At 44.7% G+C, this 25,500-nt stretch overlaps 1 long non-coding RNA gene across 1 annotated transcript in view; it reads left to right on the forward strand.

The window, feature by feature from the left end:
- Positions 1–21,775: 21,775 nt before the first annotated feature.
- Positions 21,776–25,500, forward strand: part of LOC117362049 — a 63,299-nt gene continuing 59,574 nt past the window's right edge. The window contains exon 1 of the long non-coding RNA XR_004539788.1: positions 21,776–21,925. This is a non-coding gene — a long non-coding RNA (uncharacterized LOC117362049). The remainder of the gene's footprint in view (positions 21,926–25,500) is intronic.

The following is a 25,500-nucleotide window of genomic DNA, read 5'->3' on the forward strand; positions in this document are numbered from 1 at the left end:
GCCCTGAGAAGGGTTCCATTGGTATAAAAATAGCTAGAAATAGTTTGATTTGGCTGAGATTTGTCTGGGAAAGCTTGGTGAGTCAGAGGAGTTTTAGAGCACTTGTAATGTTTTTTTCAGAAACTGGCTAAGGTGAAGAGTGCTTGTGAGAGAGTCTGACAGAGTAACTGTACTTAGGAAAGGATAAATGATCTGATTGTACAGCAAAAGACTGGTTGGGTATAGTTTAAGAGATTTAGGGCCCCTTTTACAAAGTCGCGGTAATGATTCTCCCATAGGAACTGAACTGGCTTTGGTGCATTGGCTTTGTAAAAGGGGCCTTAAAACACATTTAAAACTTTAGGAGAGAAAAACTGATACCTTTTCTTTTTTTGGCAAGGTTCTAATTTGCAGTGAAGGGAACTGAGCCTTTGCTTTAGTTGGCTGAGAACAGTGTAAAGTTCTAAATGACATTTAATTGGAAATTTTAGCCAATTTTGGAAGGATCTTAGAAAAGATTATTCTGAGGAGTTCTTTGAGAGAGGTAGTGCTGCACAGCTCTCTGGAAAGCTGCCTGAGCTGGTTAAAGCTGCCTAAGTACAGCTCCCTAAGAGTTAAAACCACAGCAATTGTATATTGAGGCTGTGGTTTGGAATTGTAAGGTTGGGCTGGGAGAGGGATACTCTGGAAAGAACTGCTAGCTGGATTATCAGAGGTTCAGGATAGAATCAAATTCTGACCCTGATTTTAAAGTCCTTGACCTCAAAATTCAGGTTCCAGGTGAGAAGAGCCAGAGACAATCCTTTATTTTCCCAAGCAGCAAAGCTGAAGATAACTGGCAGCAAGTTGGCTGCAGGTGTTCTGCCAGTGTATAGCAGTTTGCTGCAGAAAAGTACAACTCTAAAAGGGGAAAGACTTCAAGCATATTTTTTTCTTTTCCTGTAGATAACCAGAAGTGTTTCTGATTCCTGGTTCCTTGTCTGGTTCAGTGAGGAGGCATGCCAATTCAAGAAAATGCTAGGAAGGAGAGATCAGGGTATTTTGTTTGATTGTTTTTTTGGTTTTTAAATTAATATATGCACACATTTTTAAAGGGAACATTTTTGGAGCCAAGTTCTGAATATTCAAACTAATTTAAACTAATACTTACCTTGTACATCCGGGTATAGTTTCCATAACTCTGCCTCCTGAAGTAATTAAAGCTGAGAATATAACAGGAAAAAAAAGGAAAAGAGATGTTACCTTGGCTTAAAGCAACACATTCCTAGGTTTGAAAATGGAAATTAAAGTTTGAAGAATAATTTTTTCTATAATACTTATGTATCTGATACCTTTTGCTGGGGAGAATTATAAGCCTTGTTAGCATATCGTGTTCCATAAGAAATATCCATGGAGTAAAATCCTGCAGCACATTAGTTGCTTTCATTCAGTGGTTTGTTTAAGAAAATTTTCACACATCTGTGGTTTTAAATATAATGTTTTAATTAGAGAATGACACAGTGACAAAATTCATCACCGTTCCCGTCTCCGCGGATAACCGTAGGAAACCACCTTCATGTCATTCTTTAAGGAAAGAGGGAAGAATCAGAGTATGAATGGCCACAACCACTGACCCGCAAGCTTTGCTTTGAATAATGCTGGTGTAGAAGGACAGAGGATTAAATAGACACTAGAAAATGACATGGGGTTATTTCCTGCGGTTATCCGCGGGGACGGGAACGGTGATGAATTTTGTCACCGTGTCATTCTCTAGTTTTAATGAACTTTCCATTGTAACTGCACTTTATTGTTTCAAAGACATTTTAAAAGCTCAGATAAAATATTTTTAAAATAAATTTCATGCAATAAATATGGGGCACTTTTACTAAGGCGTGCTAACCTTTTTAGCAAGTGCTAAACGCTGACGCGTCCATAGTATATTTGTTATTGGAAATAAATTTTGTACAGTCTTTTCCTATTTACGAGTGGCGCCTGTAGGGAGCAACACGCGCACTCTTAAGAATAGCACTGGAAATTTTAAGTGCTGCAGTGTATCACAGTTTAAAGGAAACCATCATTGAACCGAACCACTGTGATCAATAACAGCTTTGTTGTTGCAAACTAAACTGTGATATCACTGAAGCCACAAAAGGGCATTACAAATTTGTTTTGATGTTCAAGTTCCAGTTCAATTTATTTGATATACCACCAATATAAAGCCAAAGTTAAAATCTAAGCAGTTTACAATAAAATAAAAGGGAGAGGATTAAACTCCCCCCCCAAAAAAAACAAAAAAAACCTTGTAGGCGGACAATAACATTACGGACGTCACTGGAACATATGGGAAGGAACGATAAGGGATGATTACAATAAAATCAAAGGCAAGGGAACGAAGAGGGTGAGGTAAAAACATAAGGAAGATTAGGTTAAAATGTTCTTGTTCAGTGGTATCTCATTCACTGAAAGCAAAAAGAGAGCTATGTACTGTATGTCTATGAAAAATAATAGGATTTTAATTGAGCTTTGAATATTAGAAAAGAGCTTTCAGTTCAAAGGTATAGGGGAAGAGAGTTCCAGAGAGTGGGGGCCATATTTGAGAAAGAGGAATTTCTGTGAACATCTAGAAACAGCTGGCAGAAAGAGGAATCAAAAAGTACTGATATGAAGATCGAAGGATTTTCTGTTGGGAGTATAGAACTAAGAAACGAAATAGAAAGGATGGAAGACCACTGGATAAAATTTGGAAGGAACAAATATTGTATTTAAATGGGATCCAACAGGAAACATGAAGAATATGTTCTGCTTTTAAAAGAGGTGTAACATGGTCAAATTTGGACAGGATAGTGTTTTGGCTTTTAGAATGTGTGCTTGACCTTGCAAGCATGAGTACTCAGTCTCTTGAGCAACATTTTATTTCTCTGGAGAGATTGAAGCATCATAAGAAGACAGCCATGGAAGACTGGGTGCATGTTCTTCATGATAAAGAAGAGTTCCTATTAGGGTTACCAGATTTGTTCAAGGAAAAAAGAGTGCATGTGGCCCTGCCCATTTCGCTCCCCCCCCCCCATCCCTGTCCCATTCTGCCCCCCTCCCCAGCCCTCCCCTCACATAAACCTCATCTCTTCTCCTTTCCTGAATCCAGACCACGTCTGCAGGGCCTCCGAGCATATGCGGATACAACACAATGACATCACACACATGCGTGGATGCGTGTAACATCATTGTGTCACATCTGCGCATGCTTGGAGATCCTCCAGATGTGGCCCTGAGCTCGGGTTCCAAAACCCAGACAAATTGCTGGGTTTTGAAAATTTTTCCAGACACCCGGACAATCTTCTAAAAAGATGATATGTCTGGTATCTCCCAGACATCTGATAACCCTAACCAGGATGGAATGTGGAGAAAAGAGGTGGGTAGAAGAACTAAGGTGCATGCAGGAAGAGCAAAGGAAATATTAGCAGCTGTTAGAGAGATTCTTGGAAGGGCCTCAGACCAATGAAATATGAGCATCTCTCGTAACAAATAGTTTTGTGATTTTGCTGGGATGTCAATAAAACATGATTGAATAGTAGATAGAGAGATCCACGGTTGTGCTAAAAGTTCTCTGAACTCCACCTGAGAACCACCTGGAGATCATCAAGGACCATCCTGATGGTCAGGCCCAAGACACAGCTAGATTATTTCCCCACACACAAAAAACAGTGGAAGATTAACTCCCTTAATGATGCACTCTTGTGCGTTGCCTAACTCTGCTTCTGGAACCTAGAGTGAATTTAGATATTTCCAGGAAAATAAAGAATAAACATGTGTCACCTGCCTAAATCCCCTTTCCACTGACTGAACTTTTCAATGAGTCTCTAGAGTCGGAAGTGATACCGGATGACTGGAGAAGGGCAGATGAGATCCCTCTCCACAAAAGTGGAAGTAAGGAAAAAGTAAGTAATTACAGGCCGGTAAGTCTGACTTCTGTGGTAAGCAAAATAATGGAAACGCTTTTAAAACAGAGAATGGTGAAGTTTCTGGAATCCTGTGGATTACAGGACCAGAGGCAACATGAATTCATTAAAGGTAGGTCTTGTCGTACAAATCTGATCAATTTCTTTGACTGGGTGACCAGAGAATTGGATAGAAGGAGTGTGCTAAATGTGGTGTATTTAGATTTTAGCAAAGCCTTTGACAATGTTCCACATAGACGTCTGATAAATAAACTGAGTGCCCTCGGGATGGGTCCCAAAGTGACAGGCTGGGTCAAGAACTAGTTGAGTGGAAGGTGACAGAGGGTAGTGATCAATGCAGATCGCTCTAAGGAAAGGGATGTTACCAGTGGTGTGTCTCAAGGTTCTGTTCTTTGGCCTGTTATTTTTAACATTTTTTATAAACAATATTGCCGAAGGGCTGTCGGGTAAGATTTGCCTCTTTGCGGATTATACCAAAATCTGCAATAGAGTAGACACCCGGGATGATGTGAATAACATGAAAAAAGACCTGGCGAAACTTGAAGAATGGTCTGTAATTTGGCAGCTAAAATTTAATGCTAAAAAAATGCAAGGTCATGCATTTAGGCTGCAAAAAAACTGAGGGAACGGTACAGTTTAGAGTGTGAAGAACTTATATGCACGATAGAAGAGCTAGACTTGGGTATGATTGTATGTGATGATCTTAAGGTGACCAAACAGGTTGAAAAGGTGATGGTGAAAGCTAGAAGGATGCTGGGGTGCATAGGGAGAGGTAGAGCCAGTAGGAAAAAGGAGGTATTGATGCCTCTGTATACGACTTTGATGAGATCTCATTTAGAATATTGTGTACAATTCTGGAGGCTGCACCTTCAAACTGATATAAAAAGGATGGAGTCGGTCCAGAGGAAGGCTACTAAAATGGTGCGTGGTCTTCGTCATAAGGTGTATGGGGACAGACTTAAAGATCTCAATCTGTATACTTTGGAGGAAAGGTGGGAGAGGGGAGATATGATAGAGACGTTCAAATGCCTATGTGATCTAAATGCGCATAAGTCGATTCTCTTTCAGTTGAAAGGAAGCTCTGGAATGAGAGTTCATAGGCTCCAGATGTGATAGGATCCTGAGTAATCTAAGGAAACTTTTTTATAGAAACTAAACTAAACCTTAAGTTTATATACCGCATCCTCTCCATAATTATAGAGTGCGGCACGGTTTACAAGAGCTTAATAAAGGAAGGGATAACACATTGGGTTTGGAGGTTGAGTATAGGGGAGAGGAGAGCATTACATTTTTGTGAAAAGCCTAGTTTTCAGGTGCTTATGGAATAGTTGGAAGGAGATCTGATTCCGTAGTGGGGTAGTAAGGTTCTTCCAAAGCCCTGTGATTCTGAAGAAGAGAGATTTTTCCAATTTTCCTGCATAGAGGATACCTTTTAGTGAGGGGAAGGATAGTTTAAGTTTTTGGGTGTGCCTGGTAGAAAGGGTGGTAGATGTGTGGAACAGTCTCCCGGAAGAGGTGGTGGACACAGAAACTGTATCTGAATAAAAGAAAGCCTATGAAAGACACGTAGAATCTCTTAGAGAGGGGAAGAGATAATGGTTACTGCAGATGGGCAGACTGGATGGGCCATTTGGTCTTTATCTGCCATCATGTGTCTATATTTTAGAGTTGCATTTTCCTGCAGCAAACTGCAACACCTGGTCAGAACACCTTTAGGCAACCTCTGCTAGCACCAGTCCTTTTCAGCTCTGCTGCCTGGGAAAATAAAAGGTTTGGTTCTGGCCCCTATCACTTGGAACCTGAGATTTTAGGTCCAGAACTTTGAAATCAAGGTCAGAATTTTATTCTATTGTAAACCACTGACACTCTTGCCTAGCAGCACTTGCTAGAGCAGCTATCTCCCAGTGTAACCTTAAAATTCCAAACCTCACCCTCAAAGTACAATTGTGGTTTTATTCCTTTAAGGGAGCTGTGCTTAAGCTTTAACCAGTTCAGGGAGGCTTACAGAGAGCTGTGTAGTACTATCCCTCTCAATTAACTCCTCAGAATTCTTTCCCAGATCCTATCAAAATTGGTTGAAACTTTCCAATTAAATCTCACTGATACTTTTAGACCAGGGATCTCAAAGTCCCTCCTTGAGGGTCGCAATCCAGTCGGGTTTTCAGGATTTCCCCAATGAATATGCATTGAAAGCAGTGCATGCACATAGATCTCATGCATATTCATTGGGGAAATCCTGAAAACCCGACTGGATTGTGGCCCTCAAGGAGGGACTTTGAGACCCCTGCCAGACCATCCTCAGCCAATTAAAGCAAAGGATCAGGTCCCTTCACTCCAAATTAGAACTTGCCAAAAACCAAATGTTGATTTAAGGCTTTCTCCCTCAACTTTTAAATTTCTCAAATCATGTCCAACAAGGGTTTAGGAGTAAAATCAGGTCAAGTTCACCCTTTCTTAAGTATAGCTACTGTGTCAGACATAGGGTTACCAGACGTATGGGAAAACCCGGACATGTTCTCTTTTTAGAGGACTGTCTGAGCTCCTGGATTGGCTTTCCAAACCCGGCATTTGTCCAGGTTTTGGAAAGCCCTGATGAGCTCTGGACATGTTTGGAGGGCCTCTGAGCATATGTGGATGATGTCACACACATCCACGCATGCTCCAGGCCCTTCAGATGCGGATGGAGCTCGTCCAGAAGAAGAGAGGAGAATATGTGGGGGTGGGGCTGAGAATGGAAAAATATGGTAACCCTAGTCAGACACTCATAAATACTCTTCACCTAACCAGTTTCTGAAAAACATTAAAAATGTTCCCTTTGATTCACTTAGCTTTCTTAGACAAAACACAGCCAAATCAAGCTATTACTAGCAATTTTTAAGCTAAAGGAATCTCTCTCAGGGCATATTCAAGCAACAGCACTCTTCAAGTAGAACTTTCTGGTCTTCAACTATTGTACCTATAAAGGCTCTCTCACATACTATAAACAAACTCATCACAACTCCACCGTTGTGCAGTAACATTTATGGCAAGGGATTCAGTACTTGAGCTAAACCAGGGGTGAACACTCACAGCCCATGCCAAGTCAGGCTTTCCACAATGAATATGCATGAGATCTAATTGCATACAATGCAGGCAGTGCTTGCAAATAATCTCATGCATATTCATTGGAGAAATCCTGAAACCCCAACTAAATTGAGTCTCTAAAACAGTGTTCTTGAACCTTTTGACACCTATGGACCGGTGGAAATAAAATAATTATTTTAGGGACCAGCACAGGTCCGCGGACTGACAGTTGAAGAACACTGGGCTAAGTCGTGAGCCACACCCTGCCCATCTCTGCCCCCATAATAGTACTAATTGTAACACCATTTTTTTCCATTCATTTTTCATGTATATATATATATATATATATACACACACACACAATATAAACTTATTAACACCACATTATGGTTAACCACAAAATTAAACTACACAAAGCACACTGTATGCTTCTCAACATTCATTCCTACCAGAACATAGATAATCTTTATGCAAATACGGGACCAAAAACTAAAAGTACTAATATATACAAACAAACTCTAAGATGCAAGACTCTACATGCAGTACAACCCCAGAGAAAAAGAAACAAATGCATTTCTTCCTGAACAGTGCAAAATATAGACAGCAGATGTAAATTCTCAAAATTGACACAATTGAATGACTAAATTTAAAAGTAAAATCATCTTCCCTACCTATGTTGTCTCCCTCCCTCCATGATGTGCCTTACCTTCTGGCCTGCTCCCATCTGGCCGTTTTATGCCGCCCCTGGTGTTATCATCAGACCGGCTTCCTTTTCCTCATTGATGCAGTGCACAAAGCTGTGGGCAGCGTCCCGCGCCTCATCTGGAAGCCTTCCCTCTGACATTGTGACGTCAGAGAGAAGGCTTCCGGTTCAGGCGCAAGACGCACATAGGAGCCACTGCCCACAACTTTGTGTACCGCAGCACTGAGGAAGAAGGAGCCGGCCTGAAGATTACGCCGCATCGATCACACCGCGGACCTGTGATTGAAGAGCACTGTCTCAGGCCCAATGCACGTGCCAGCCCTGCGGACCGGCTGGAAATTTCTGCGGACACTGCTCTAAAGGACCGAGATCGGACAGTCCTGCTCTAAACATTAGTGCAATAAGTACCCTTATCAAGGTTAATGTGCTCACTGTGTTAAATGATGTCACAGTCTCTTTCAGAAAGTCACTTATAGCATTTGCTTGCTATTTCTCCTTTTGTTTTCTGTATTGCTACCACCTTTCCAAAATCTATCCTTCAGAGTTATAAACAGACTGGCATTTATGTGTTATAGAACTGCCGATTATCTCTGTAACTGGAGAGAAACATCGCCCAGCAAGCTAGTCCAGGTGTGGAGTGAATAGAGAGTCAGTCACCATATGGCTGAAATCAGGACAATAAACCAGTGCTGTGGCTCGCTCATTGCTCCTTTCTTGGCTCATGGCACAGAATCCCAGCACTGTTTCTGACCTTCATTCACACCTACTCTTTCTCCAAGTGCTATATTATGAGCCTCATTCTCTATAGAGGGTGACAAAATTCATATTTTGAAGACTTATTCTAAGCTGAAGAATGTACTTTTGTTTTAAATTATGGGACCTATAATAAATTTGTTCCTTTTGATGTAGAAGCAACTTCTTGAAGCCAGTTATACATTTTGTATTTTTTCTGTAGGCACTTCTGCACCAGGTCAGGCCCTAATATCTGGTCATAGAATTGTATTCCTTTATTTATTTTTAAACACTTTTATCCCGCATATCCAAACAATCTATGCGGGTGACAGAAGTACATGCACAACTCAATAAACAAACATAAAACAACACAATTTCTTTTAAGAAAAAGCAAAAATCGTACAAAAAAAGCAAAAGCTAATAATTCAACAGCTCAGTTGAACAGATTAGAGAATGACATGGTGGTTGTTACCCACGGGTAGCTGCGGGAAACCCGCCGAAACGGGGAAAGAAAAAATAGTGGTTGCTCTGGGGACGGGGACAAGGCCATTCACCGCCCAGTGGACTTTCCTCATGCAACCATCCAGCGCAAATGTGACATGGTATAGAGGTAAAACCTGAGGAGTCCATTACAAGCATTTTTGGAGGCAGACAGAGGCTTTTAACATAAAACTGGGAAATCCAAGATGGTCACTGTAGCAGCATTTTGGCACTAAAAAAAGGCCTGTGGAAGTAAAACTAAATGTTCAAAAATGATAAAAATAAGATTTTAGAGGTTGGGGATCCTTGGGATAACCCCATAAAACTTTAGTTTTGCCTATTTATGACCCACCCCAATTTTCCCATAGACAATAATGAGCTGCACTCACAGAACTACCATGCAACTCTGTACCTGCATAAGGTTCTCACTGCAACTAGAAATGGAGAAGGAATTTCTGCCTCACACAAGCAAGGGTGGTCCCAGCGGCTTGTCTATTCAGGCTGCCTTTTATTCAGGTTCCAGAACCTAAAACTCTTGACCCCCTCATGCTCCCACATGATTCTTCAGGGGAGGGGGATACAGCCAACTCCCACCAAGCATCCTGGCCAGTTGTGGGGTCTAATCAGCCTATGCCCAAGCGCCTGACTCTGCAGGAGTGAGCACCAATCCTAGGAAACCTATCCCTGAGCTCCAGGTCAGCCAGGCAGGTGCTCTCTTAAAAGTACGGTCCTCCTGGCTTCAGATCCTAACGTCTGACCCTTCTTCCAAGATTATTGAGAACCTCTTATCACAGGGAAGCCTCAAAAAATATCAGGTTAATACCTGAAAATAACAAATTTAGTGCAGAACAGAGGAAAAGACACCTTTTCAACTCGCTTGTAGTAGTTAAGACTGAAGAGAGAGGGCACTACCCAGGGAGCCAAGGAGGCGGAGCTGAGAAAAATGATTGATTTCTTCTACAATCTAACTCACAAGTTCAGGTACACAACCCATCCATAAGAAATCATATGCTGTTTGCACAGGAAAGGCATATTTTATCTACTGGTAAAGACAGGACTTAAACCAAAAAGAACAGTCTCTAGGCCAATGTTCTTCAGTACAAGGCCTGGGGGCCAATGGTGGCCCCAGAAGTTCTCTGTAGCAGCTCTCCTTCTCATTCTGGCTGTTTTTTCTGCTCATCTTTGACTTTCTACCAAGTTCATGGCACAAAAATGGGAGGAAAAGCCACATGCTTGAAGGAGAAGACATTTCTCAGTAGATGAAGAAAATGCATATGAAAATGTCTACATTCTTCTGTTTACACACAATAAAAAGTCTGAAGACAGGCTGGTGGGGTAGATGTCATTGGCACGCACTGGTCAGCAGTGTCACAGCCTCACATGGGAAGATGGTTAGTGGATCTCCTTCAGCTCAGTTGGATCCAAAGTGGCTCCACCTTAAAAATTAATAAAGATCACTGTGTGCCACAGGAAACTGCTGGTTATGGTTCCATCTGTCCTCCAGGTAAAGTGTAGCAGATGACAATGATATAGAAGTCTGCTTGGGATCCTTTTACTAAAGCTGCAGCAAAAGTGGCATTAGTCTGCCCCTTACGTGGGTCATTCCCATGCGCTGAAGACCACTTTTGCCGCTGCTAGAAACTGGCTGATTTTCTTTTTTTCTGAATTAATGGCCATGCGCTAATTTTGCCATTAGTGCGTGGCCATTAAATCCACTTACCGCATGAATCCCTACTGCCACCTTTTTTGTAGGTGGTAAGGACTCCTGCCCCACATGCTAATTGATTAGCACTGTCATACCTCCTCTCCACTCCCAAACATGCCCCCTTTAAAGAACATTTTTTTAAAAAATTTAGCATGCGGTGTGTACGCGCAGATTGGCAAATTTACTATGGGACACCAGTGTATGTCCCACAGTAAGCCATGTTAATATGCTCTGTTTTCTTGGCTGGCATATATGAAAATATATCTAGCTCATGTGGGAGATGCAGGTCCTGCTGTCTAAAATTAGGAGGTTCCTTATATGAATCAGTGAAAATTTACCTCCCTCCCCATTTTTTCCTTCTTTTTAAATTAACATTTAATCCATTTCTATTTCTAATGAACCATAGTGATTATTTTCTCATGGAATCCTGTCCACTTCAATTTATATTTGTAACTTGTATTCCTATCCAGTGATCTTTAAATTTGTCTAGTCATTCAGTTCCACTATTCCCCTAATCCTGTGTATCTCAAACTGTGTGCCTCCTGAGATTCCATGTATGCCGCGGCACACTGAGGAGGAAGAGAGGCGCCTGCCAGCTGACTTCCCTATGCGGTACAGTGCCAGCATTGCCTGATTCGCCAAAGGCCTGCATGTTTCCCCTTTCTCTCTAGCGTCCGCTGGCTTCCCCCCTGGCTTCTTGGTCTCACTTTTAAAGCTAATTACAACAGCCTGCAGAAGATCGCCGGTAGATAAAATGATTTTATTTTCAATATAGTGATTGAAATGTGTCAGTTTTAAGAATTTATATCTGCTGTGTATATTGTGAAAAATGAATGGAAAAAAATTGCATTACAATTAGTAAAGGGGATGGGATCTGGGGCAGAGCTTTGGTGGGCCTAGGGAGGTCTGTGGTTGGGGTACTCAGTTGATATTTGTTAGACTTGGGGGTACTTAGCTTCACCTACACATCCAGGGGTGGATGGGAGCGGGAGGGGGGAGTATATCTTTTGTTTTGGTATTATTCCTTATGGTAATGATGGATGGGGGAGGGAATTTTTTATCTTTTGTATAGATACTGATTGATTATAGGTGCTTGGTTGATTATTATTATTTGTATATAAATTGTATTGCACTTTTTGTTGGATTAAAAACTAAATAAAGTAAAAAAAAAAAAGAAAATTTTAATAAAACTATTGAACTAAAAAAAAAAATTGTGCAGCTGATGAAGTGAACTGCCAGAAAGTGTGGCAAGAACAGACAAGAAGTTGAGCATATCCTGCAGGCCACCTAAAGGAAAGAACTTTATATAATAAAAGATCAGATATGACCTACACTATAAAATGAGACTGTGAAAGCCATCTTGTGACAGAAGCAACTTTCTGTTTCAAATTCTCTAATGCTCCTTTATCATCCTTATTAAGCATAGCTGCTTAGTTCTAATCATTGTATTTCTTTATATTAGTTCCAGATCTGCTTCCGGATCAAAGCATCTCATGTGCTTTTTCCCCAAACAGAAAGAAAACTGCTGATGAGAGGCATAGCGGAGGCTGTTTCTGATTATCTTAAACCATCACTTGTCAACGTATATTCCTTCTCTTTACTCCTCAAGCAGGTTTTGGAACTGTATTTTAACCCCCCGATTGGCTTCCATATACCTGTGGGAGTTGTTCTTTGAATGCCATGCTACTAGCGGCCAGATGTGCTAAACATGTTCCTCAAACATAGAGGGCCAGATGTATTAAGCATTTTTCCCAGACAACACAAAATGGGAAAAACTTGTTCAGTGCCTTTAAAATAAGAACAGCCCTTCAGTACCTTCTGGCTGAAAGGGAAAGTCAATAAGCAAATTCCAGTGTATAATTTTCTATATAACACCTGCAAGCCTAAAGGCTATTGAAGCAGTGTGTGTTTAGGTACTGTAGGTAATTTTCTGTCCCTAGAGGGCTTACAATCTAAATTTATCCCTGAGGCAAAGGAGGAATAAGTGCCTTGTCCAAGGTCATGGAGTTGCAGTGGGATTTGAACCAGGACCTTCCGGTAGCCCATTCAGATCTCTTGTTTCAGTGCTGAAGAGTTGTTCTGTGGTTCTTCCTGTGTCACATCTGGACATGGAACTCTGGCACCTCCACTTTCTCCGAGTACTTTCATGTAGTGAGCCCATTATATAAAATCTATTTATCTATTTGTTTATTTATTTCATTTCATTTGATATTTCATATGTCAAAGTGGTTTATATAATGTTTCAATATTTTAAACATATAACACAGTAACACAGTAAATGACAGCAGAAGTCCACACTCACCACTGTATGAGGGCCCCAGTCACCAAAGTCTAAATGCTGGTTGTCAAGTTTCAATCATGCCAACCATATTGGCAAAAACAAAGAGAAATCCAATGGGTCTGCAGTAATCATGTAGAGTCATACAGGGGTATCGGTACCTCATTTTTCCTATTGTCCATTCCTCTCTCTATGCACCTTAGCATCCTTCTAGCTTTCACATTTCAGGCCTATAATGGTCTAAAGTAGGCTTGTACAAGAGAAGATCAACTAAAGCAGCTTTTAAGAGCTGTGGAAATGCTTCCTGTAACTGAGAATTGTTAAACATAGACTGTATTATCCCTGCTACTGCATCTCTTGCCAACCTGGTTGCACCTGAAGGGAATGGATTCCAATGGTAAGATAACTTCCCCCTTAAATCTTTATTGAAAAGTCTATCAAGGTTTGGTAAAATATATTCCAAAGGATGGCTCTCATGTGCATAGGGACCGGACCCAACACTCCTTCCTCAGAGGTCCAAGTTGTCTTATGCTGCACTATTTGGGAACCTTGTAGATTGCAGCGGTGTTGAATTAAATCCGTAACTGCTCCTAAGTAGCAAACACTCAGAGTGGGCACCGAATGTGAAAAACCATATAGGCAGCCAATCATGATGGGGATGATATATGGTTATAACCAAGACTCGAAGTATTGATGACAGTATTCAACTTACCAGTGAAGATGTCTTCCCCTCCCCTCTGTGCTACACAATTCATATAAGAAATCATGCAGGTTGATACAGAAGGAAGGGTGTGCAGTTGCACAATAAAAATTCACCAATAAACATACAAAGTAGAACACTTAGGGGTCCTGTTACGAAGGTGCGTTAGCGGTATTAGCACACGTACTGGATTAGCGCACACTATAGCGCGCGCTAGCCGAAAACCTACCGCCTGCTCAAAAGGAGGCGCTAGCGCGCGCAGCATTTTAACACGCGCTATTCCACGCGTTAGGGCCCTAACGCGCCTTCGTAAAAGGAGCCCTTAAGGAGGATAAAATTTTAAATAATGCATTTCCAGAAAAACAAATATCCCTCTCTATGTCCTAAAAGAAAAGGATATATTTTCTAAATCAAAAGCAAAACTCACCCTGACCCAGTAAGTTCAAAGCCTCAGGAAAGTGACACCACAGCACATATGTAGGAAGAAAAAAGAAAAATACATACTGGTTGCACATTATACATGATATAAACTTGCTCACCTATAGCTTATGAACTAGAGCTAAAGATGATGGTAGCAACAGGGTATGTGCAAAACTAGTTTCTATAGTGTTATACCCTTTTGGCTTGGCTGCTGATTGTATCTCTTGTGATTGGTTCCTACAATAAAAATATATTAAAAAAAAAAAAAAACTAACCTATTTGGAGACTTTGCTCTGAGAGAGTCATCACCTATTTGGAGACATTATCTCAAAACATAAAGTAAGCCTCAGACACCTTTATTATAATGAACAGTAATATTATTGTAAGACAAGCCAAGGGAGCTATGTGTACCAAAAGAAGTATCTACTTGCTTCTGCTATACAGTTAGATTTACATTGAAGGAGGGAATGCAAAAAACAACCAAGATAACCTTTCTATTGACTGACAATCTATCCTAACCTGCTAGCAATGATTACGAGAGGACATTGAAAAGTTCTCAGCCCAGCCAAGAAGAGAATGGTGTGGAACCATGAAACTTACAAGCTATTCCACACTTTTCTTGACACTTTTCATTTCAATGATATGAAATGAAATGAAAAGTGTGGAACAACTTGTAAGTTTTATGGCTCCACAACATTCTCTTCTTGGTAGGCTGAGAACTTTTCAGCAGCTCCTCATAGTGGCTCTTCTTTTCAACCTAGTCAAGTTTTATTTTTTATTCCATCTTTTTGGTTTGTCCCCTCCATTCTCTTTGTTTCTGCAAATGGTTTTCTTTTAGTTATTATTATTATAGAAATTGGGCATCAATTAGAACAGGGTTTTCCGAATTTATCTTGGTAGCCCAATAGCAAGTCAGGTTTTCAAGATATTCACAATCAGTTCTAGAAAATAGGTGTTAACATTTATGCACGTTACCTATTGAATTGGGAACATCATGACTTATATGATTTGAAATTGGAAGATATTAATGAAAAATTTCAAATATTGCAGCGGACATATTTTGAACAGGAGAAAAGGGCTGGAAGATTACTGGACCAAAAAATAAAACCCTTAGAAATCATATTTTTATGGTAAAAGATGTTGCATGGCTGGAATGTAGAAATCCTTCACATATAGTGAAGGTCTTCACTGATTTTTACTAAAAGCTCTATGCCCTAATGGCTGTGATTAGTCAAACACAAATTGATGAATATTTGCATACAGTGTACTTGCCCTATTTGACTCCAGAGGAGGTGGAGCAACTCTCAGCCCCTATAACTGATGATGAAATGATCTAGGCCAGTGGTTCTTAAACCTGCCCTGGGGGACCCCCTGCCAGTCAGGTTTTCAAGATATCCCTAATGAATATGCATGAGAGAGATTTGCATATAATGGAAGTGACAGGTATGCAAATCTCTCTCATGCATATTCATTAGGGATATCTTGAAAACCTGACTGGCAGGTGGTCCCCAAGGACAGGTTTGGGAACCACTGTCATACACGATATAAGATGTAGATGTAAGTTTGGGGGGGTCTCAGGGATTATCATAATTGAGAGTCTTAGTGGAGGAAGGTAAAGTGCCTTTTCTGAGCTCAAGGAGGATTGCAGTTTGGGTCCAGCAGATTTTTTTTTTCTACTACAGGCAAGTTTCAGACTTTATCCTGAAATGAGCTAATCATGAGTTAAGGATAGAGGAAACACCCTTGGAGTGGGCTTTGATTGGAAGCAGTACCGTATTTTCACGCAAATAACACGCACCCGTATAAAACGCGCACACGGATATAGCGCGCAGAAATCACGATGATTTGCACAAAAACTTTGATATACCGCGCTCACGGGTATACCGCGCATGCTGCCCGACGCTCCTTTCGCCCGCCCTGACTTTCCGTGCGCTGTCCCGACTCTCCGTTCACCCCCCCTGACTTCCGTGCACTGTCCCCCCTTGAAGGTCTGTCCCCAACCTGAAAGCCTGCTGCCCCCCCCCCCGACGTCCGATACATCCCTCCCCCCCCCCCCCCCGAAGGACCGCCGACTCCCCAACAATATCGGGCCAGGAGGGAGCCCAAATCCTCCTGGCCACGGCGACCCCCTAACCCCACCCCGCACTACATTACGGGCAGGAGGGATCCCAGGCCCTCCTGCCCTCGACGCAAACCCCCCTCCCCCCCAAGAACCTCCGACCGCCCCCCAGCCGACCCGCGATCCCCCTGGCGACCCCCACGACCCCCCCACCCCCCTTCCCCGTACCTTTGGTAGTTGGGCCAGAAGGGAGCCCAAACCCTCCTGGCCACGGCGACCCCCTACCCCCACCCCGCACTACATTACGGGCAGGAGGGATCCCAGGCCCTCCTGCCCTCGACGCAAACCCCCCTCCCCCCCAAGAACCTCCGACCGCCCCCCAGCCGACCCGCGATCCCCCTGGCGACCCCCACGACCCCCCCCACCCCCCTTCCCCGTACCTTTAGTAGTTGGCCGGACAGACGGGAGCCAAACCCGCCTGTCCGGCAGGCAGCCAACGAAGGAATGAGGCCGGATTGGCCCATCCATCCTAAAGCTCCGCCTACTGGTGGGGCCTAAGGTGCGTGGGCCAATCAGAATAGGCCCTGGAGCCTTAGGTCCCACCTGGGGGCGCGGCCTGAGGCACATGGTCGGGTTGGGCCCATGTGCCTCAGGCTGCGCCCCCAGGTGGGAGCTAAGGCTCCAGGGCCTATTCTGATTGGCCCACGCGCCTTAGGCCCCACCAGTAGGCGGAGCTTTAGGATGGATGGGCCAATCCGGCCTCATTCCTTCGTTGGCTGCCTGCCGGACAGGCGGGTTTGGCTCCCGTCTGTCCGGCCAACTACTAAAGGTACGGGGAAGGGGGGTGGGGGGGTCGTGGGGGTCGCCAGGGGGATCGCGGGTCGGCTGGGGGGCGGTCGGAGGTTCTTGGGGGGGAGGGGGGTTTGCGTCGAGGGCAGGAGGGCCTGGGATCCCTCCTGCCCGTAATGTAGTGCGGGGTGGGGTTAGGGGGTCGCCGTGGCCAGGAGGGTTTGGGCTCCCTTCTGGCCCAACTACCAAAGGTACGGGGAAGGGGGGTGGGGGGGTCGTGGGGGTCGCCAGGGGGATCGCGGGTCGGCTGGGAGGCGGTCGGAGGTTCTTGGGGGGGAGGGGGGTTTGCGTCGAGGGCAGGAGGGCCTGGGATCCCTCCTGCCCGTAATGTAGTGCGGTGTGGGGTTAGGGGGTCGCCGTGGCCAGGAGGGTTTGGGCTCCCTTCTGGCCCGATATTGTCGGGAAGTCGGCGGTCGTTCGGGGTGGGGGTGCGAGTGGTCCTGCCGGGGGGGGGGGATGTATCGGACGTCGGGGAGTCGGCCGGGCAAGAGGGCTTGGGCTCCCTCTTGCTCCGATCGTGGATGCGGGTGCGGATGGGAGCGCGTGCGAGCGGTCGTTCGGGGTGGGGGTGCGAGCGGTCCTGCTGGGGGGGTGAATCGGGCGTCGGGCGGGGTGGGAACTATGTTTTAAAACTTTGGTATACCGCGCTCACGCATATAACGCGCGAGGGGTATGCACGGTAGGTAAAAACGCGTATAACGCGCGCGTTATATGCGTGAAAATACGGTAGTACGGGATGCATCTCTAGATTCCTCCACTTCCTGCCCCCCCCACCCCCCCACCTAGGAAGAGACGTCAGAGGAAGAGCCAACATTGGTGCAACAGCAGGTTGCTGCTCATGCCAGGAATGTTACAGGGGTACGGGGGAAGGGAAGCGGCAGGAGGGGGTTGAGAAGGAGCTTGTGAAGGTGGGGGTGGAGAAGATGGTGGGGAGGGGCGCCACTACCCCACGCACCTCTCACCATCGCTATGCCCCTGTGCCCATTGGTCCAATCATACTGGTACTGTACATAGTATTCCCTTTGATCTCAGTCATTTTTCATAAAGCCATTGTTGAAATCCATGGGATGTGCATTGCTTCACGGAATTACCTCACAAATCTTCAAAACTGTTTTTTTTTTTCTATACTTACTGTGAGTCGCTTATTGTTAACAGCATGGAAGCAACCAACGCTACTAACTAATACACAATTATTGACTAAAGTTGACTACATCTTTAGCATTTCTAAACATACAGCTCCGTAAAAATCAAATGATGAACTTTATTAAGACATGGGACCTTATATAAAAGAAAAAGTCGGACAAATAAACACATTTAGGGGGATATTCTATAAACAGTGCCAAAACTTAGGTGTTGGTAAGCGCCCTATTGGCACCTAAGTGAACTGAGAAACACCTTTTAAAACTGTGGAAAAAACTGTAAAATTAAAGTGCTTCTGGTGCCTAAACAAAAGGTGCCAGAATTGCGCCTACATAAGTACTTTACAGCATTTAATGCCTCTACGGGCGTGGCTAACACCAGAAGTGAGTTAGACATCTTAAAGCGCCTATGTAGGAGTTATTTACAATGAAGATAGGCACTGGAAATGTAAGCACAGAAAAACCTGGCCTACATTTCCAGCACCTATCTTTCACAGAGGCGTGCTTCTCTATAGGGCGCCGTCACGTGATTGTCACGTGATCAGTGGCTGCTTTCTAGGCAGCCGCTGATATCGGCACTCTATAGAAATCCAATTTCTATGGACTTTAACAATACATGCTGAATGAGCAGGTGAGGAGGAGGATAGCAATTTGGGAGTTTTGCCTTAGGAGGTGGAAGTAGTATTGTACCAAAGAGAGATGGCATGATGTTCCTGATATATTGGTTTATAATACGAGGGTCATTTCATAAATAATGCACACTATTTTTTTTTTTTTATTTACATGATTTTTGTTTTTTTTTTCTAGTATTTCTTTACAATCATTCAATATAGTCTCCCTACTTTGCAATGAGCGAGTCCCAACGTCCAGGAAGCTTCATTATTCCATCCAAGACACCGTTTTGTTCAGTTGCCAAATGGTCGAAGTCTGGTGGACTCATGTCTGGACTGTAGGGAGCATGACTCCCTCCCAGCCGTATTTGTGTAGTTTTTCAATGAGTGGAGAGCTCCATCTTCCCCACGATCAAAAAAATTTTGATGAGCTCAATCAAAAGTCAAACAAATTATGATTTTTGCTTATAATCATGAAGACATCATCATCACAGACAAAGTTCCATGGGAAAGAAGTGTCACAGCAGTGTATTATCGTGATTTTTTGCAAAAATGCGCAGAAAAATGCACAAAACCCGACCTCAGTTGCTCTTGACTGGGTCACTCATTCTTCATGACAACGCTCGCCTCCACATTAGGAATGTCATTGAAAAACTATACAAAAATAGCTGGGAAATTGGGTCGCAAAGGGCTTGTAAACCGATCAGTACATGATCGGTTTGCTTAGTGAATCTAGCCCTTTGGAAGGGGACGTATAAAAGTAGAATTTGCTGAGTGTGTATAGTAGGTTCTCCCTGTGTAGAAGGCCAGATTAGTTCATTCCCCTAAATCGAAATAAGAAGCCATGTCAATTTAGCGGGAAGAACATGTGAGTGAAACATAGCAGGAAGCAAAGAAACTGGATGCCCTGTCCAGGGTTCCTGATAGCTATATTTCCAGTTGGGAACACAGTAAAAGTAGAAAGAATAACTAGTAAAGGGAGGCCAGCTCCTTAATGTTCCTAACACATAGGGCAAGGGTGGAGAGAAAGTGGAATAGTAAGGGGGGTGCAGGGGATGTGGTCCACCCTGGGCACAGTCTTCCCAAGGGCAGCACCCCTCCTCTCCGCCCCCCTCCCGCTCGCTCACTCGTTTGCTCCACGCTCCTCTCCTTGCCGCGCACGCCCTTGCCTTTCCCCCGTGCCTTTTTGGCGCTCTCTCTGACATCGCTTCTGGGACATGCGCCTAGGAAGTGGCATAAAAGGGCGCTGACACCGACGTGGGTCACGCCAGAGAAGGTTAAAAGGTACGGGGAAAGGGAAGGGAGTGCATGCGCAGCAGGAGGAGGGGCACCACTGCCCCGGGCGCCAGTCTCTCTTACTACGCCACCGTGGGGAAATAACGGTTGCCAGCTTGGCAAGGTGAGCCTGAAAAAGGAGCTTGAAATGATGTAGGAGCCACAGAAGGAATACCTGGAGTCCCCATTCTGTGAGACACCCATGTGTGAAGAGAATCAATGAGAAGGGCACAGGGGAGAAAACAGAGGGGGTAAGAAGATACCATTTGTAGTATCCATGTGGAGAACTGATATCTGGATCACAGAGGTGTTTTAGTTCTTAGAGTAACCAAATACAGTGGAACCTTGGTTTACGAGCAAAATTTGTTCCAGAAGCATGCTTGTAAACCAAATTGCTCGTATATCAAAGCGAGTTTCCCCATAGGAAGTAAGGGAAACTCGCTTGATTCGTTCACCCCCCCTCCCCCACCCAAGGCCACCGGCGCTGCTCCACTTTACCCCCCACTCCCGAGGCCACCTGCACTGCTCCACACCCCCCGCAATCCGACATCCCCCCCTCGATCCGGCATCCTCCCCCGCTCGCGTCACCCCTCCCCTCCAAGAGAACGAGAACTAGAAGGCCTTGAGCATGCGCAGATGCTCAAGGCCCAGCACAAGCAACAGGGAGGATCTTCGGGCACCAGCACCTGCATGTCCTGTGCGTTGGTGATGGTGCTGGTGCCAGAGCGGGGTAAACGATTGTGTTTGGGTGGGTGGGTGGGTGGTTGAGTGGTGGATGGCAGATTGTAGCGGAAAGGGGGGCTGACACAAGCGGGGGGATACCGGATCACGGGGGGGGAGGATGCCGGATTGCAGGGGGAGGCTCGCAAATCGAGGCAAGCTCGGTTTCCGAGGTGCGGATTTTGCAAATGTTTTGCTCGTTTTGCAAAACACTCGCAAACCGCAGCACTCATAAACCGAGGTTTGACTGTATATGAATAACGCTGCAGCTCCTTGTAATCTCAGGTGAATCACTTAACCCTTTGTAAACTCAGGTACAAACTCAGCGACTCTTTTACAAAGCTGTGGCAGCGATTCTCCCCTGGCAAATGCACCGAAGCCCATTTATTTCCTATGGGCTTCAGTGGATTTTCCAGGGGAGAATTGCTACCATGAATTTGTAAAAGGGATCTTCAGATTATAAGCCCTCCAGGGACAGAACATATAAATTCTTCTTGAATGTACATTGCTTCAACAGCTTTCAGGCTTGCAGGTGGTATATAAGAAAGAAAAGAAAGGGCCACTGAGTTTGTGAAAGCACAGAGGTACAAACTTTATCAGGACTGTGATTAACAATGCTACGTTTTCTTTTCCTAAGAATAATTATGAAGTGTGTTTTGGATCATTGTACGTAGGGACTTGAAGTTCTTTCTCTCCCCCCTCCCCCTTCCCCTGCTCAGAGAATCCATGCCAGGTTTTCCAGTGTGGGGTACAGATTAGAATCCAGCCTAGTGAACTCCCTGTAATCTAAAGGATAGCCCAGCAAGATATTACACCTTTAAATTCATCCAGAACCATTGTTTCTGCTAAAAACTAGGTGTGTCCTTTCATTTTGGAAAGCTAGCAAAAAACTGGTATACATTTTACGCATGCATTCAGTTATAAAGTCCCCCCCACCCCATGAATATAACATGAGAGAAATGTGTCTGTAATGGGCCTCAAATGTTTATTAATGAGATCCTGAAAAACAAAGGTCACCAGTACAGGTGTGGGTAGACCTTTATTAGTACATAGAAGAATTTCACAGCTGTTGGAGATTTTTATTTCCTCAGATCAGGACAGGGTTCCAGAGGACATATTTAATTAGATGTCCCAGTACCCAAACTCTACCTTCATTCAGTTAAGCGCAGCAAGCAATTGTGATTCATCCACAACCTTCAAGGTGATAAGGACATAGCATATTTTTCCTGGCAAGTTGCCTGGGCAGGATTGGAGAAATTGTTAGTGAGCCTTTAAAGGTAAGTTTGATTGAAAAGAACAATAATCTCCCTTTACATTTTTCTGGTTTCAAAAATGAATTCCCTGACCCTTAAGATTAGAGCTCATGGAGATACCATACTAAACCACTTAATCTGCCGCACCGCCTCCCCCTTTTGGAAATTTCTCTTGAGGCTTTACTCATGCAGCATATAAACTGGGAACCTCTACATTCAAGATGAACTGCTTACTGTGAATTGTGCTTGTGCAAAGCATGTGCTTGCATGTCATTTGCCAAACATCTTCCATTAAACTGATAGGCCTTATATAAAAATGAGATTCCAAAATATGATCTTGTCAAATGTATTTCACTTTGGAACATTTCATCATGTGTACATTGAAAAACGTGCATCAGCTTCATCAACCCCCACCTCCCTAAAAATGTTATGAAGGGATAAAAGAAACTGAAAAATGAGATCCCGATTATGCCAATATATTCAAAACACCAAGGCCCTCTATTACTAAGGTGCGTTAAGCGTTTTAGCGCTGGTTTAACGCATGCTAAATCAACACAGGCGCTAACCGCTAATGCATCCATAGGATGCATTTAGTGCATGTTTAATGCGCGATAATATTTATTGCGCGCTAAAAAGCATAGCGCACCTTAGTAAAAGAGGGGGTAAGGGCCTATTTTACTATGGTGCGCAAAGCATTTTAGCGCAAGTTTAGCTCACGATAAATCAACGTGTGTGCTAACTGCTAACGTGTCCATAGGATAACATGCACACGTTAGCATTCAGCGCATGTTTAGTGTGCAATAATATTTATTGCGCGCTAAAAAGCATAATGTACCTTAGTAAAAGAGGGTTAAGTGTGTGTGTGTGGGGGGGAGGTGTCATTATTTACCTGTATTTAGGGAATAATGAACAATATTTTTCTCTTAACGCATTAAGGCCTTCTTTTACTAAGGTGTGCTAAGGGGCTCATAATCAAAACAAAAAAAAAATCTAAAAAGTGGCCTAAATGGGTACTTGGACGATCAAAAAGCCTGATCGTCCAAGTACCCATAACCAAAGCTGGTTTTAGACATATCTAAAATCAGCTTAGGCCTTTCCCCTGCCTCTAAATGCATAGAGCGAAAAGAGACATTTTTAGAGAAGGGGAAAGGGCGGGAGGTGGGCAGGTATAAGTGCTGAAAAAGGGGCCGCTGAGCTAATCGCTGCAACTCAGCGACCCCAGCAACCTGCCTATTGCAACTATCGCTGCAGGAGAGATGGCTCATCTCTCCTGCCGCAATGGTGATCGCCCACCCCCCCCCCGAACCGCAGCACTTCGGGGTGAGCATCGCGGCAGGGCATTTCCCCTGCCTGTGATCCTCACCCTCAAGTGCCAGAGTTCGGGGGGGGGGGCGATCGCTATCACAGCAGGAGAGATGAGCCATCTCTTCTGCAGCGATCCACCCCTCCCTCGCAACTCGATCTGGGCAGGAGGGAGCCCAAGCCCTCCTGGCCTGGCGATACCCCCTACCCCACACCCCCACTAAGATACGGGCAGGAGGGATCCCAGGCCCTCCTGCCCTCGGCGCACCTCCCCCATGATTGCCCCCCCACAAACCTGCAATCGGCCCCCCACCTGCTGACAAAAAGGAGAGGCCTAAGGCTACTGGGCCGATTCCGGTTGGCCCAGGCGCCTCCGGCCCCATCTGAGGGCGGAGTTTTAGGCGCCTAGGCCAATCAGGCCCTAAGGCCCGCCATTCGACGGATGGCGAGTCTGCCAGATGGACAGGCTTGGGACCCATCCGTCCGGCCAACTGGTTTTGAGGTACGGGGTGGTTGGGGTGGGGGGGTCAAGGGGTCGGCACGGGGTCGTGGGGTCAGTGAGTGGGAGGCCAAATGAGGGTTCAAGGGGGTGATCGTGGGGGGTTGCCCGAGGGCAGAAGGGCCTGGGATCCCTCCTGCCCGTATCTTAGGGGATGGGGGTAGGAGATTACGCTGGGCCAGGAGCGTTTGGGCTCCCTCCTGGCCCGATCGCTGACGGGATGGGGGTGTCGGCCTTCGCTGGGCCAGGAGGGCTTGGGCTCCCACCTGGTCCGATCGTTGCTGGTGTGAGGGGATTCTGTATACGGTATTCTTTTTGACAGACACCGGTTACATAAAACCAGCTTTTAGGCGAAGAACTGGCCCCTCCTTCGCCTAAAAGCCCTTGTTTTGGGCGTTTAGGACTTAGGCTTTTTTTAGGTTGATTATATGGTATAAGTTTAGACGTAGTGGTGGTCTGGGCGTTTAAACAGCTGAACGTAGAGGCAGGCCATTATTTTTTTAAAAACTCCTTTTGGACGTTTTTTTGATAATGGACATTTTCCCTGCTTCTACTTTCAACATTTAGGGCCTTAGGCCAAAAGGGGACTTAAATGTTTTTTTTTTTATTATGCCCCTCTAAGCGTTTTAGCGCTCACTAAGTCAATGCGTGCGCTAACCTTTAACGCGTCCATAGGATAACATGCACGCGTTAGCATTTAGTGTGTGATTAGAATGCGCTAATATTTACTGCGCGCTAAAAAGCATAGCGTACCTTAGTAAAAGAGGGGTTAAATGACAAAACCTTGCATTATTGTACGGTAACTCATGATCTGGAGAAGGGTTACCTTCGAAAGCTAATCAATAAATGCAGTAAATTAGTCCAATAAAAAAGATATCACCTTATTTCCGTTATGTTTTGTTTTATTTCTATATATTAACTTAAATAAACATTCAGGGCCTTGTAGCTCTCACCTATAAGACCCTTATGGCAGTGCATAAATGCTAGTCAGCTCATTAGTGCCAGTATTCTATAATCTGAGTGCAAAAATGGTGCTTTCCAGTGGCGTAGTAAGGGGGAGCAAGGGGGGGCGGACCGACCCAGACGCCATGTTGGTGGGAGCACTGGCACCCTTCTTCCTCTCCACCCCCTCCGCCTCTTCCCACTCTTTCCCTTGCCACGCGTGGTGCACCCTTCCATGCCTCCCGTATATCTAATTGTTCACCTCCACGATCAACAACTTCAACGTTTTCCTCGTGACCGCGTCAGCTCTCCCGCTGACGTCACTTCCGGATGCTGCGAATAGGAAGTCACGCCAGAGGGAGAGCCGCCAGGGTGGCAAGGAGCCTGAAGTTGTTACTCGCGGCGGTAAACAACTAGAGGTACAGGTGACGGGATGGGGGCGCGTGTGGCAGGGCGGATCATGGAAGGCGCGGGGGAAGGGCAGGGGAGGGGCGCCTCTGCTCCGGGTGCCTCTCACCCTTGCTATGCCACTGGTGCTTGCATTTAGGCACTCATGTTATGGAATGAAGGGGTACGAGGGGCCGCTGAAAAGTTCTCAGCCCAACCAAGAAGAGAATGATGTGGAGCCATGAAATTTACAAGTTATTCCATACATTTCTTGACACTTTCGTTTTGTTTCATATAATTGAAACAAAAAGTGTCATGGGAATAACTTGTAAGTTTCATGGCTCCACATCATTCTCTTCTTGGTTGGGCTGAGAACTTTTCACACGCCGCTCGTATTGTGATGTCATAATGCCTCATTCCACCACTACCTAAGAGCCAACCTCATCAGTGATGTCACAATGGCTTGATT

Source organism: Geotrypetes seraphini, chromosome 6 (assembly GCF_902459505.1).
Source record: "Geotrypetes seraphini chromosome 6, aGeoSer1.1, whole genome shotgun sequence".
Lineage (NCBI taxonomy): Eukaryota > Metazoa > Chordata > Amphibia > Gymnophiona > Dermophiidae > Geotrypetes > Geotrypetes seraphini.